At 48.4% G+C, this 13,549-nt stretch overlaps 1 pseudogene; it reads right to left on the bottom strand.

Annotated features, from left to right (window-relative positions):
- The window catches only part of LOC149279536 (laminin subunit alpha-1-like), a 60,023-nt pseudogene that overhangs the window by 8,669 nt on the left and 37,805 nt on the right, over window positions 1-13,549 (bottom strand).

Here is a 13,549-nt window from a genome sequence, read left to right on the forward strand (position 1 = left end):
GGCCCGGAACGGCGGGGGGGGAATCAGAGAGCTCGGAAAGCACTCGGTGAACGTCTGACCAAAAGACCCTGACGCCGGGGCAATCCCACCAGATGTGGAGCAATGAACCCTCGTCCCTCCCACATCGCCAGCATCTATCAGGGGTATTGGGGAACATAAGGTGGAGCCGCTGAGGCGTCCGATACCAACGTGAAAGAAGTTTGTAGTTCGTCTCCTGGGTTTTAGAAGCCCTGGAGCTCTTGTGGGTAAAGAGAAAGATCTTCTCCCAGTCCGCATCTGTAAGGAGCACGTCACATTGGGATTCCCAGACCCGGCAGAAAGATGGCCTCGAGGCCTGTGCAGAATCCAGAAGGAGCGAGTAGAGCAAGGAGACAGCCCCCTCCGGCGGGCGATCCCCAACACACCAGGTTTCAAAGCGAGTCGGGTCCCTGTGCAGGGAGTGCCGATTAGGAAGGTGAGTAATATAGTGCGTCACTTGATGATAGGTAAAGCGCTCCAGCCACGTAGGGCTAGCGCCCGTGAGCAACACCTCCAAGGGCAAAACACGACCACCCCTCAGGAGCCCATGAATACGAACAGGCAAGGGCAGCCCCAGGAACCCTCGGTCGCCCCAGGTTCGCCCCGGAGCAAAGTCCGGATTGTCCCACAGGGGCAACAAAGGCGAAGGCGACGAAGAGAACGGGGCACCACGGCCCACCGCCCTCCACACCGCCATAGTCGCAGAGATAAAGGGGTGTGCGCCTACTCCGCGGCCCGCCCCGGGGCCCCAGACCGCGTGCAACACCCTACCCCGCTCGGGGCCCAACTCCAGAGCCACCCAAGGTTTGGCGTGCGCAGGCGAGATGTTCCAATCTATGATCCGGAGGAGCTGGGTGGCCTGATAATATTTATGGAAGTCCGGCAGCGCGAGCCCTCCTCTGGATTTGGAGCGGACCAGCTGCGAAAACTTCTGCCTAGGGCTCCTGCCCCCCCCAAACGAAACCCGCGACCGCGCGACGGAGAGAGACAAAGAAACCCCGGGGTATCCGAATTGGCAACGTCTGGAATAGATACAGGACCCGGGGCAGCAAGTTCATTTTCACTACGTTGACCCGTCCCATCCATGAGAGGAAGAGAGGCGACCACCGCTTAAGGTCCTCCGTCAGTCTGAGCAGTAAAGGGGCAAAGTTAGCACGAAAGAGATGGGCCGGGTCAGATGTCAGCCAGACCCCTAAATACTTCATCTGCCCCGGGCACCAGCGAAAGGGAAAGCTAGAGGCAAGGTGCGGGACCTGAGGCGAGGGCACCGAAATGTTTAGTATTTCAGATTTAGAGAAATTGATTTTCAGGTTCGAGAGCTCCCCATAAGAGCGAAATTCCTCCAGAATGTTGGGCAGGGAAACTACCGGGCGGTCGACCACAAAGAGGAGGTCATCCGCATAGGCGGCCACCTTGTGGCACACGCCCCCCTCACTAAAGCCTAATATGTCGGGATTGGAGCGGATGGCTTCAAGGAAGGGCTCCAAGGTGAGAACGAACAACAGAGGGGATAAGGGACAACCCTGCCTCGTGCCATTCCCGATCGAGACCGGGGGTGATAGAACTCCATTGACCCGGACGCGGGCCGTGGGGGAGTCATAAAGGGCCGAAACCCACTTCAACATGACAGGACCCAGCCCCTGGTGGTGCAGAGTGGCGTGCAGAAACGCCCAGTCCACCCTGTCGAACGCCTTTTCGGCATCGGTGGACAGGAGCAGAATGTGGCGAGCCTCCGCCCGCGCCCTGTGGACGATATTCAAAAGGCGAATAGTGTTATCACGGGCCTCGCGGCGGGGAACGAACCCCGCCTGGTCCGGGTGGACCAGCCGGGGAAGGAAACGAGCCAGTCACAGCGCAACGGTCTTGGCAAGGAGCTTAAGGTCGGCATTCAGCAATGAGATGGGCCTGTAGCTCTGACAGAGGCAGGGGTCCTTGCCCTCCTTAAGCAGCACCGTGACTGTGGCCGCCAACGTCTGGGGGGGAAACCTATGGCCCTCTTGAATGGAATTGACAGCTCTAAGGAAATGGGGGAGGAGCCTCTCCGAGAAAGTCCTATAGTACCCCAAAGGCAACCCGTCCGGACCCGGGCACTTCCCACTCTGGGAAGCCTGCAGCGCCGCAGAGAGCTCCTCAGCAGAGATCGGCTCCTCGAGCGAGGCCGCCTCGTCAGGAGCAAGTTTGCGCTTAATGTGACGGGAGAGATACCGATGGAGCAATTCGTGCCTGGACGGCGAGCCCAAAGGGGACCCCGGTTGGCGGATATTATAGAGGGATGTGTAGTAGGCGTGAAACGCCTCCACTATTTTGGAGGGAAAGGGGGACACCGCGCCAGCAACGGTCTTAATCCTATGTATATGTGTGAGCCTCTTATGCGGATTCAGCGTCCGCGCCAGGAGCCTACCACACTTGTTGCCATGCTCCTGAAAAAAACGACCATTGTACAGCGAAGTCCGCCGGAAACGAGAGTTCAAAACGTCTGCAAGTTGGCCCCTTAGGGAGGACAGCTCGCCGTACGAAGCATCAGAGAGGGTGTGTTTATGAATGGCCTCCAGGTGCGCGATGCGTGAGGTGAGGTGCTCTATCTCCTGGGCGCCAGCCCTCTTTCGCTGCGCCCCATGCCGTATAAAAAATCCCCGAATCACACATTTGTGAGCCTCCCAGACAACCAGAGGGGGCGTCTCCTGCGTAGAGTTCTCGCTAAAATACCGCTCTAGCTCCAACCCCGTCTGAGCCACCAAAGTCTCATCCAGCAAAAAGGAGTCATTGAGTCTCCACGTCCACTCCCCAGGCTTGGATAGAGGCGAAGTCAGAGATAAGCAGACAGGAGAATGGTCCGACCAAGTCATCGGCAAGATCGTGCAAGACAATAAGAGGTCAAGATGGGACTGGGAGAGGAAAATGTAATCAATCCGGGAATACCGGTTATGAGGCGCGGAATAGAAAGTGTAGTCGCGGGCCTCCGGGTTTAGGGCACGCCAACCATCGACCAGGCGGAGCTCCGCTAGGGATTTACGCATGGAGCGCAACTGGTTCACCGGGGTACTACAGGTACCAGAGGAGGTATCGAAGCGAGGAACCAGAGGGACATTCAAGTCTCCACCGACTAGCAGTACGCCTTCACTAAACTCAGAGAGTAGGGACCGAAAGGAGCGGAGGGCGGTGTGTTGGCTCCTATTAGGGAGGTAGATGCTGGCGAATGTGTACATGACCCCAGAAATAAGACCCTTCACGACAGTGTATCTACCGGATTCATCCAGGAGAGTACCCTTAAGCTCAAAAGGCACCGATCTAGCAAACAGGACTGCAGTCCCCTTGGCCTTGGCCTCTGGATTGTTGCTAAAAAAGCCGGTGGGGAAATGCCTGTCCCGGAAGCCAGGAGCCTGTCCCTCTTTAAAGTGCGTCTCCTGCACAAAAACTACCGAGGCCCTATGGGAGCGAAATTCTCTGAGAGCCCTAGACCGCTTCTCAGGAAGATTAAGGCCCTTGGCGTTTATCGAGTAAAGGGTCAGCGGAGTCGGACGACAGGCCATCTATATGAGGATGAGACCCGGCCTCCCGGAGAAAGGGGGAAAGGGGAAAGGGGAGGAAATGAGAGCGACAGGAAGGAGGAAAAGTAGGAGAGGGCGATAACAAGAAGAGGGGAGAGAGTAAAGGAGTAGTAGGGAGAATGTGTCGCGTACTGGTAGGAAACCTGCGCCTCAGCCGAGGAAGACAGGACCACCAGTATCGAGTGTGGTGACACCAAAGCCCCGCGGGGCAAGTGAGGCTAGGAGACAAAGAAGTGAACGTTGCAGCAGCAACAACGCAACGGTGAGTAACAAATAAAGTAGTGTGCGAGGAACACACCACCCGCACAGTAGAACAATCGCGGACATTATAACGCCAGCAAGAATAACGAAAGCAGACACCGTGATGCTCGTGAGTATAGAAAGTGGTACAATATTAACAGACCAAAAAACAGCATCAAGTGTGCAGAGCATAGGTCGACATGGTTCATGAAACGAACAAACCGATAAATCTAACCGTAATGGGCCAGAGGGTCCAGCAGAGCATAGTGGCACCCCGGTGGCGGAAAATAAAAAAAATCTAAATAAAATATATATTTAGATATACATATATATTCATACATACATATATATAGAAATAGAAATAATAGACGGGACCATACAGAGGAGTGAGTGAGTGTGTGCAGAGAAAGCTCCGGTAGAGACTATAGGAAAGCATAACTGACCAGAGGCCTATAGAGCCATTCGTGATAGAAAGTGGTACAATAGTAACAGACCAAAAAAACAGCATCCAGTGTGCAGAGCATAGGTCGACATGGTTCATGAAACGAACAGACCGATAAATCTAACCGTAATGGGCCAGAGGGTCCAGCAGAGCATAGGGGCACCCCGGTGGCGGAGAAAAAAAAATAAAAAAAAAAAAAAAAAAATATATACATTTAGATATACATATATATTCATACATACATATATATAGAAATAGAAATAATATACGGGACCATACAGAGGAGTGAGTGAGTGTGTGCAGAGAAAGCTCCGGTAGAGACTATAGGAAAGCATAACTGTCCAGAGGCCTATAGAGCCATACGTGTCAATAGAGGGGGAGGGGAGTAAAAAAACAGACGAAGCCCAGCAAAACGCCGAGATCTCCCGGACAGCAGTAGCGGCAGGCCCGCAATAGAACACACACACAAGAAAAACAAAAAAAAAAAAAAGGGGGGGGGGGAAACACAAACGGAAATATCACAAAACAAAAAGGCAAGCAAAACGGTGGCTCACGTGGGCCATGGGAACACATGGCGGGCAGCGTCCTAAAACACGGCGAGGCCCGGCAAGGAGAGTCTCACAAACGACCGCGGCGGCGGGCACGGCGGGCAGGCTGGCACCCACAGAGCAGGTAAGCAAAGTCCCGAAAGCAAAGTCCAGCCAGCTCCGAGCGCCTCGCAGCAGGAGCACCCAGGGAGCAGGGCCCATCAATCCTCCGGTGGTTGGGGGCGATCCTCACCGCCGCGTCGAACGGAGCTCGTGCGTCGGTCACCTCCCGTCCCGTCGCGCAAACGCGGCGTCCTGGGTCCCGGGTCCCTGTTGAGCCAGTCGTCCGTTTCGATCGCCGGCAGGTCCAAGGCCCGGAGAAACCGCGGTACGTCCGCGGGGGCCCGCACAGTGGCCGTCGTAGCACCATTGCGTGCCACCAGGGCGAAGGGGTGCCCCCAACGGTAGGCGATCTTGCGATCCTGCAGCATCGCTGTAACCGGGCGGAGAGCCCTCCTGGCCTGGAGCGTATATCGGGAGAGGTCCTGATAGAGGGAAATCTTATGGCCCTCAAAGGACCAAAAACGTTGGGCCCTCGCCTTCGCCATAATCTCCTCCTTGAGCGCGAAGCTATGGAGGCAGCAAATTATGTCTCTGGGAGGATCCCCGGGGCCCCCTCCATACCTCAGGGCCCTATGAGCCCGGTCGAACTTAATCGGCTTGTCATCGGGGCCGTCGGGCCTGCCCAAAATCGAGGAGAAGAGGGAGTGTAGGATGCTCTTGAGGTCCTCAGGCCGTTCGCCCTCCGGTAAGCCCCGCACTCGGATGTTGGACCTCCGGCCCCGGTTGTCAAGGTCCTCCAGGTGGGAGAACAGCGTAGCGAGTTGCGAGGAGCAGGATCTTTGGAAGGCAGCAAACCGTCGGTCCACATCCCGCGCCCGGACCTCATTAGCAGAGAGCCTCGTATCGAGGCGCGAAATGTCCGCCCGCATGGCCGTAACCTCGGCGCGCACCGTCTCCTTCACCTCGGCAACCAGGAGGCTGAAGTCATCCTTCGTCGGCAGTGACGAAAAGATGCGGCGCCAGTCGCGCGAGGTAAGCTCCGGTGGATCGTCCGTGCGTTGCGGGGAAGGGCAGCCCTCCGAAGATTGAGAGCACGTGGGGGGCGGCGCCATGACAGGCCCCTCCGGCTCCGAGTGTAGAAGTGCCGGGGGATGAAAATATTCCCGGAGGGACGCCGGCGGGTGTCTGCCGCTGGTCCCCGGCGTGGCAGGCTCGGTGGGAGCCTTCTTGTTTCGTCCCATGTCAGGTAGAACAGGCGTTAATCGGCGAAAGTAAGAGCGGGTGGTGCGGAGCTCTCGGATTATGCGGCCATCTTCCTCGCCTGGCTAACCACCTAGATATGTGTTTTTCTTGGAAATCTGCTTCCACTTGTATGGTAACTGATAAAAATAGTGCTAACCATCGGAGGGGTTGTTTTTATGGTACTGAGACCTTTATTCTAAATATGCCTTATACTATCTATGGCTGACTAATAAGTCATCAGTAAAAGGTAATAGTTGAAACTCTTTTTTCCGTAACACTTTTATCACACTTACCGATGCGGCCTGTTTACGGGCCTGACTAATAAGCTCTTTAATTTCAGATAGATTTCTGCTTAGGTTTTCCTCAAGCAATTTCAAAGGTTTCAGTCTATCCAATAAAATGTTGGCCTGCGTTTCCACTTCTTTAATTCTGCTTTCCGCTGTTACCGCTGGTGAAACCAAACATATTTAGAAGCTTGCACATACAGTATACATAAAAACATTAACATAGGTGAACCTTATATTCGGGTGCGTTGTGTGTTCTTAGCATGGCCTTTGTCATGAAGAAAAGTCCTACTACCGGCAACCAAGCGGCAGCCAGCCAGTTCTGCCAGTGCCTACCCGACAGCCGTCTGCAGCGCAGTCCCATCGGGCTGCAGGCAAATTTGTGATGCGCACTAGAGGGCCAACCTGTGCCGCGCAACAAGAGGCATCCCTGCGATGGATTTAAAAACCCAGAACTGCTATTAAGAAGCACCCTATTGTGTTCCTGTTATACGTATCAGGAGAATCTGTTCCAGAACCCAGCTACCAAACCCAGCTATCCCGACTACCTGCGCTGTGTACCAACCTTGGCTTTTTCTGACTACTTGTTTAGTATAACAAACCCAGCGCTGGCTACTGTCTGACCTGGCATTCTGTGGTACCTGTATATGTGTATATATCTCCACACTATTTGGATCACCAAAGTCCCTGTCTTCTTATTTTGGGGCTCAACCTCTTGAGGCTGAAGGCTCTATCAGGCCGAAGAACTGTCATGGTGTGTACGCTTCTGGTTCACTGCAGTTGTGACAGCTCTTCGGGGGGAGGGAGACCATGAGCTGGTAGTCAAGCTGGAAATGGGGTCCCTTATTACATGAAATTTAGAATTTGACAGTAGATAAGAGATATTTGGTCAGTTTTGTCTGCTTGTCTCCAGAGTTTGAGGTGACTCAATAAGCCTGGCCAAGCTCTGCTTTGGCTCTTGCTCGGGCTTTACAGAGCAGCATATTAAACCTCTTCCATAACGATTGTACATTCTATGCCAAAGTATTCCGTGCCCCCTATATTTTTGCAGCAAAGTATCAGCGAGCGCATTAATGCAGGAAACATACCTGTCTTGGATGAGTCCGCTAGAAGCTCGTTGGTTTTCCGCAGCGTGTCGTTGACTTTGGACAGCGCAGAGGACGCAGTTAACACCTTTTGGTTGAAGTTCGTGATATGGTTTAAAGTGCCAGCTGCACGGACATTGGCAGACAAGGCAAGCTCTTTAGCAGCTTGTAGTTTCTCACTGGTATCTGTTCCAGGGTAGATAAAGCAAATTATGAATTTTTTCACTTTGAAAAGTGAAGTTGGAAAATTGAGAAAAGGGAAAACATTTCTAAGAAAAAGTACATATAAAGAGGCTGTTATTGAAACCCGAATTAAGGAGTGGTTCTCAATTTAGGACACAAAATCCTGATGAGGATTATTCTTATGCGAATGAATGCGATTTTAATACTAACCCCACACTAAATTACTCACAGACATTAATGTGGCTCCTGCCCTGTTGGGGATGTGGATACGCAGTGATTGTTTTGCAAGAAATAAAAGCATGGGCTTGGAAGCTCAGAGGTTACTTCAGAAATTATGCTTCTCAACATTTCAAAAGGCAAAAGAAGGACACCTTTTTGTTAGGAGCACGGTTACAGCCTTTAAGTGTGTATCGAAACATATTCACAGCATTTAATGACTTATTTTGTCAGAAAAATCACACTGAACAGCCATTAACAGGTAAGCAGGCCTCGCTCTCAGAAGGAAGTCTAGGCATTGTATGTCTGAACTGAATCAATAATTAAAGCTTCTGTTCCAGCAATATGTTTAGCAAATAAATCTTAGGAGACCTCTCTTTTTTTTGGCAGTCTCATCACATTTTCAGTTTCTGAAGCATAGCAATGTCTCATTAATGACATAAGCGTGATGTCATTACTGTATTCATTACGTTGTCATCGCAAAACCATACATTTCTTCTTTTAGAGTCTTTTCAAATATATATAATGTCTGACAACTTGCGGTACCTCCCTTTTAAACGCAGTGTTCCACCTACTCTAATAAATATGCCCAAGAAATAATTATTTAATACTGTAAATGTTTTTTCCAGGAACATAGGCAACAAAAAAGCAGACACTAATAGGTTCTTGCTATAAAAACTGAAAAAAGTTTCTTTGTTTTATAGGTAAAGAAGATACCTTTTACACTAGGATAAAATTCAGCTTTGTTTTGTTGATGCCCATTTGGAATGAACAGAGGATTATGCTGAGATGGTCAAGAATTAAACCGAAGCAAATCATTTATGTGTTTCTATTGTGCACCTGTACAAAGACTCTTTTGTCTGCATTTCCATCAGAGTTGCACATTTTTATTACTGAAAGTACAATTTGTAGGTACAGCTAGAAGTAAATGAATACTCCTTAATGCTACTTACCATTTGGTAAATTTCTCAGAGCAAGCAGGTGTTCACTTATTTGACGTGTAAATGCATGAGTGCGTTTTTGTATTGTATCTGCTTTTGTTTTCAGATCGTTCAAATCAGACACAAGACCTATGGGAACGAACAAAAGAGTTTGAGAAGATTACCAATTTAAATATGTGAAAGGAAGAACTGTCAAGGACAAACAAGTGTTGGGCATAAGAAATTGGATTTTTATTTTTGTCAGTAGGCGTTTCTGCCCTGTCTGATGATGATGGTAACCGCACATTGTCATACCGAAGTGTCATTTGATTACAGTGCGGAAGCCACATAACCTTTCAGCTTCCATTTTTTGTTTAAAAGATCCAAAATGACACAGAATCACTGAAATAAACAGTGATCTATTTGTATGCAGGCCCGGACTGGCCAACTGGCAAACCGGGTAAATGCCTTGTGGGCCAGTGCCAGATGGAGCTGGTAACTTACCTTTACGTAAGTCGTAGATTTGTGGCATGCGTCCTCATATAACCATTCTTTTATTGGATCAAATAAGAACGTCTATCATTATTAAAGTAACTAATACTCCTAAAGTTATGTAAAGCTATGGTATTGACAAAAATATAGTATAATATGGTACAAAAATATCATTCAAAAGTTCCCAAACCCTTACCTTCCGTGCTAAGACTTAAATTTTTGGCCTCATTTAGAAGTTGTGTGCTGAACTTCATAGAATTTTTTGGTGCAACTTGTAAAGATCCATTTCCCCCTGAAACCTTTTAAAAGAAAACATATAGTTATCAGATTTTTTTAAATGATGTAAAAAGTCAAAATTATTTGTGTTTGTTTGTGTTCTTAGAGTGAAAGTTGTATATTCTATTGAGGGCGATTTTTCAATGCTATACCTGCAGTGATAAAATGTTAACGATGGTCAGCAAGGTAGGTTGGGAAATTAAGCTCAAGTCAGGTGGTATATGTTGTCTGTCATTTACACATTTATCAAGTGCATTATATCTTAATATTTGGTTTAAATTGGTCAAGGGTGCCATTTGTTGGCACCATACATATTTTAATATGAACGCTATAAGAACAAATCAAATGGACAATTAAAAAAAAAAAATGTTATAGGCAACACTATGATGTAGGCATTGGATAACTACTAAAAACTAAGCACAGCAGAAACAATATAATAATATAATATATAATAATAATAATAATAATAATAATAATAATAATATAATATAAAATGTTAGAACAAAATGAGTTCTAGGAGATGGTCCTTTTCCAAAAAGTTATCTACATAATGTTTGGGGGTCCATAACCCTGAGATCCAATAAGCTTTTTGCATTGTTGTGATGTGAAGGACAAAATATATTCTAACACTAAGCAAACAGAGGTCTGGAAAGTGATCGGATGTTGATGCTTTCACATAAGACTGGACATCTAAATTATTTTTTTACTTTAAGGAGAATTTTGTTTGTGACCAGATCCATTCTATAGTTCTTCTATGGGTTTCGTGTATGATTTCTGTCATTGTAAGACACATGTTTTCTGGGTTACTTTATTACAGGGGTACCAGGCCAGGGAAGCCACAACTTATTAGTTGGGTTTTTTTGCCAGTTAACTAAACTATACATCAGTGCTTACTTTTTAGGGCTAAAACCTTAGGCGACATATCATATAGTTCATAGGGTTAACTGATGACAATGATTTGTCTGATCTTAAGTAACAGTAACTAGTGACATTATTTCTAATAAACATTAATCAATCTAGTTAAAAAAATAATCTGAAAAATAAAAACCCACGTTCTAATAAAATGTGCTTAATCTTTGATACTGTACTGGAGATTTTTGGCTATAGAAGGTGTACCTTAACCTAAATTTTGTATATGTTTTAGCATATGGATGTCATTAGGATACAAGTCTATTAAGAGTGTTAATACAATTGTCTATTAAAATGTAATTGTGGATTGATAACACTAACAGTAATCTTTTTTCCATTCCATGTTCTTTAGACGCTCTTTGAAGACCTTACCATTGCCAGGACTCCTGTAACTGTGTGGTTACACTCTTCTGCAAGAACCTCTGATTGCGCAATCATATTTTTGATATCTGTGTGAGAGTGGATCGCACTGGTGGCATTCAAAGAGGCATTCCTTACATCTAAAAGAGAACTGGAAACACACACAAAAAAAGATATATTATTATATTGTCCCTTTAAAATATGTTTTTGCTGAAAAGAGTTTGTAGCAAAATGAGTAAAAAAACCATTTAAAACACATCAAACTCTACAACTAAGGTTCACAGCTTTGAATAGCAGATGTGTTGTTCTGCTTATGCATTTGTTTTAATAAAATAATCACATCTTCTACTACCCAGCTTGTAGCAATTTAGATTTGACTTCCATTTAACTTAATACCGTGACAAAACCAAGGTAGATGGCAATGCTGACTTATATGAAACAGGAAGTTCTACTTACCGAGAGCTTCTTTTCCCTGCCAATCCCTGGTGACACTCAGGATAGACTCCTCCTCCGTACCTGATAGGGCAGGACTCAAAAACTTAAAAACCCCCTCCCCTCCTACTAGCTCCAGTGAATACCAAAGACCACACAGGAAAAGCAATCTGATGCAACAAAATTTATTGAAAAGGAAGGGAGGGAACAAAAACGTGTCACCAGGGATTGGCAGGGAAAAGAAGCTCTCGGTAAGTAGAACTTCCTGTTTCCCTGCCATCCCAGGTGACACTCAGGATAGATGTACCAAAGCAGAAGGGTGGGAAGACCTAAGGAGACAAAACAGCTTCAAGGACCTTCCGACCAAAAAGAGTGTCCTCCTGAGCCATCTGGTCGAGACGGTAATGCCGTACAAAAGCGTGGAGAGTCCGCCAAGTCGCCGCCTTGCAGATCTGGTCAGGCGAAATACAGCATCTTTCGGCCCAGGAAGTGGAGACCGCCCTGGTAGAGTGGGCACGGATCCCCACGGGAGCAGTTTGGCCAGCCGCAGAATATGCCAAGTTGATGGACGCAACAATCCATTTAGCGATGGAAGTCTTGGAGATGCTGACACCTCTGTTGGGTCCCGAAGTGGCCACAAACAAACGCGAGGACTTACGCAGGGGCAGAGTCCGTTCCAAATAGACGGCGAGGCACCTCTTTAGATCGAGGGAGTGAAGAGCTTCTTCTGCAGCCGAGGCAGGAGCAGGAAAAAAGGTAGGCAGCACGATCTCCCGACTCTTGTGGAAAGCCGACTGAACCTTGGGTGCAAATTCCGGCGGTAGAGAAAGAACCACCTTATCCGGGAAAAAACTGAGAAACGGTTCCTTCATAGACAGAGCCTGTAGTTCACAAATCCGACGAGCAGAAGTAATGGCTACTAAAAAGGCAGTCTTCAGCGATAGAAAGTACAGAGAAACCGACTGAAGAGGCTCAAAAGGAGGTAACGTTAGTCTACGAAGGACGAGATTCAAGTCCCAAGGAACCATTCTGGTGACAGAACGAGGACGCATCCGGACAATGGCCTTGGCAAAACGTCTAACCGCAGGCAGAGATATAAGCTCGAATCCCAGGAGAGAACTGATGGCAGATATATGAACCCGGATAGTGGAAGGTTGAAGCCCACTGTCGAATCCCTCCTGTAGGAAGTCCAAAATGGAGGCCAAAGAACAGGAAGATGGCAAAACTCCTCTGGAACAACACCAACCGTGAAATCTCTTCCAGATCTTAATGTACCGCAGAGAGGTAATTTTCTTTCTGCTGTGCAGAAGAGTTTCAGCCACACGAAAAGAAAAACCTTGCGCTCTCAGCAGTTCGCGTTCAACCTCCAGGCCGTCAGGTGGAACACGGCAGGGTTTGGGTGAAGGAATGAACCCTGATGCAGAAGGTCTCTCCAAGCCGGGAGCTTTAGAGGGGGAGAGAGACCTAGAGTGATCAAGTCCGAATACCAGACACGCTTGGGCCAGTCTGGTGCTATTAGGATCACGGAGGCGCGATCCTTCTTGATCTTTTGAAGGACCCTGGAGATCAGAGCAAACGGAGGAAAAACGTAGGCGAGACGGAAATTCCACTCCTGGGCGAAGGCATCTATTGCCAAAGGATGATCTTGAGGCTTGAGGGAAAAGAAAACAGGAACTTGAGCATTGTCTCTGGATGCCATCAGGTCGATCTCGGGTAAGCCCCACTGTTGGACGATGAGGTCGAAGGCTGCCGGATGTAGAGCCCATTCGCCGCTCAGTACCGGAGTTCTGCTCAGGAAATCCGCTCGAAAGTTCAGAGTGCCTCTGAGGTGGATAGCGGACAGAGTCATGAGACGGGACTCTGCCCAAAAGGAAATCCTGAGAGATATACGGAGAAGTCGAGGACTTCTTGTGCCTCCTTGCCTGTTGACATAGGCCACTACAGCCTGATTGTCGGAGCGAAGCAAAATGTCTTTGCCGGTGAGCAGATGTTCCCAGTGATGCAGAGCCCTTTCTACTGCAAGCAATTCCAGACAGTTGGAAGGAAGAAGCTTCGCGGCTGGAGACCAGAGACCCTGCACGAACAGGTCCCGATACGTAGCGCCCCACCCCTTGATGCTGGCGTCGGTGGTGAGAAGAACCTTGGAGACAAGAGACCATCTTCTCCCTGCAGCAAGGGTGCTTCGTTGGAGCCACCAGGCGAGAGAGGCTCTGACATGCGGTGGAAGACAGACAAGCCTGTCCAGAGCCAAAGGGTTGTTTTCTAGATTGTCGAGGATAAATCTCTGAAGAAGTCTCATGTGGGCCAGAGCC

This window comes from Sceloporus occidentalis, unplaced genomic scaffold (assembly GCF_023333645.1).
Source record: "Sceloporus occidentalis isolate IW3139 unplaced genomic scaffold, rSceOcc1.0.p SCAF_162, whole genome shotgun sequence".
Lineage (NCBI taxonomy): Eukaryota > Metazoa > Chordata > Lepidosauria > Squamata > Phrynosomatidae > Sceloporus > Sceloporus occidentalis.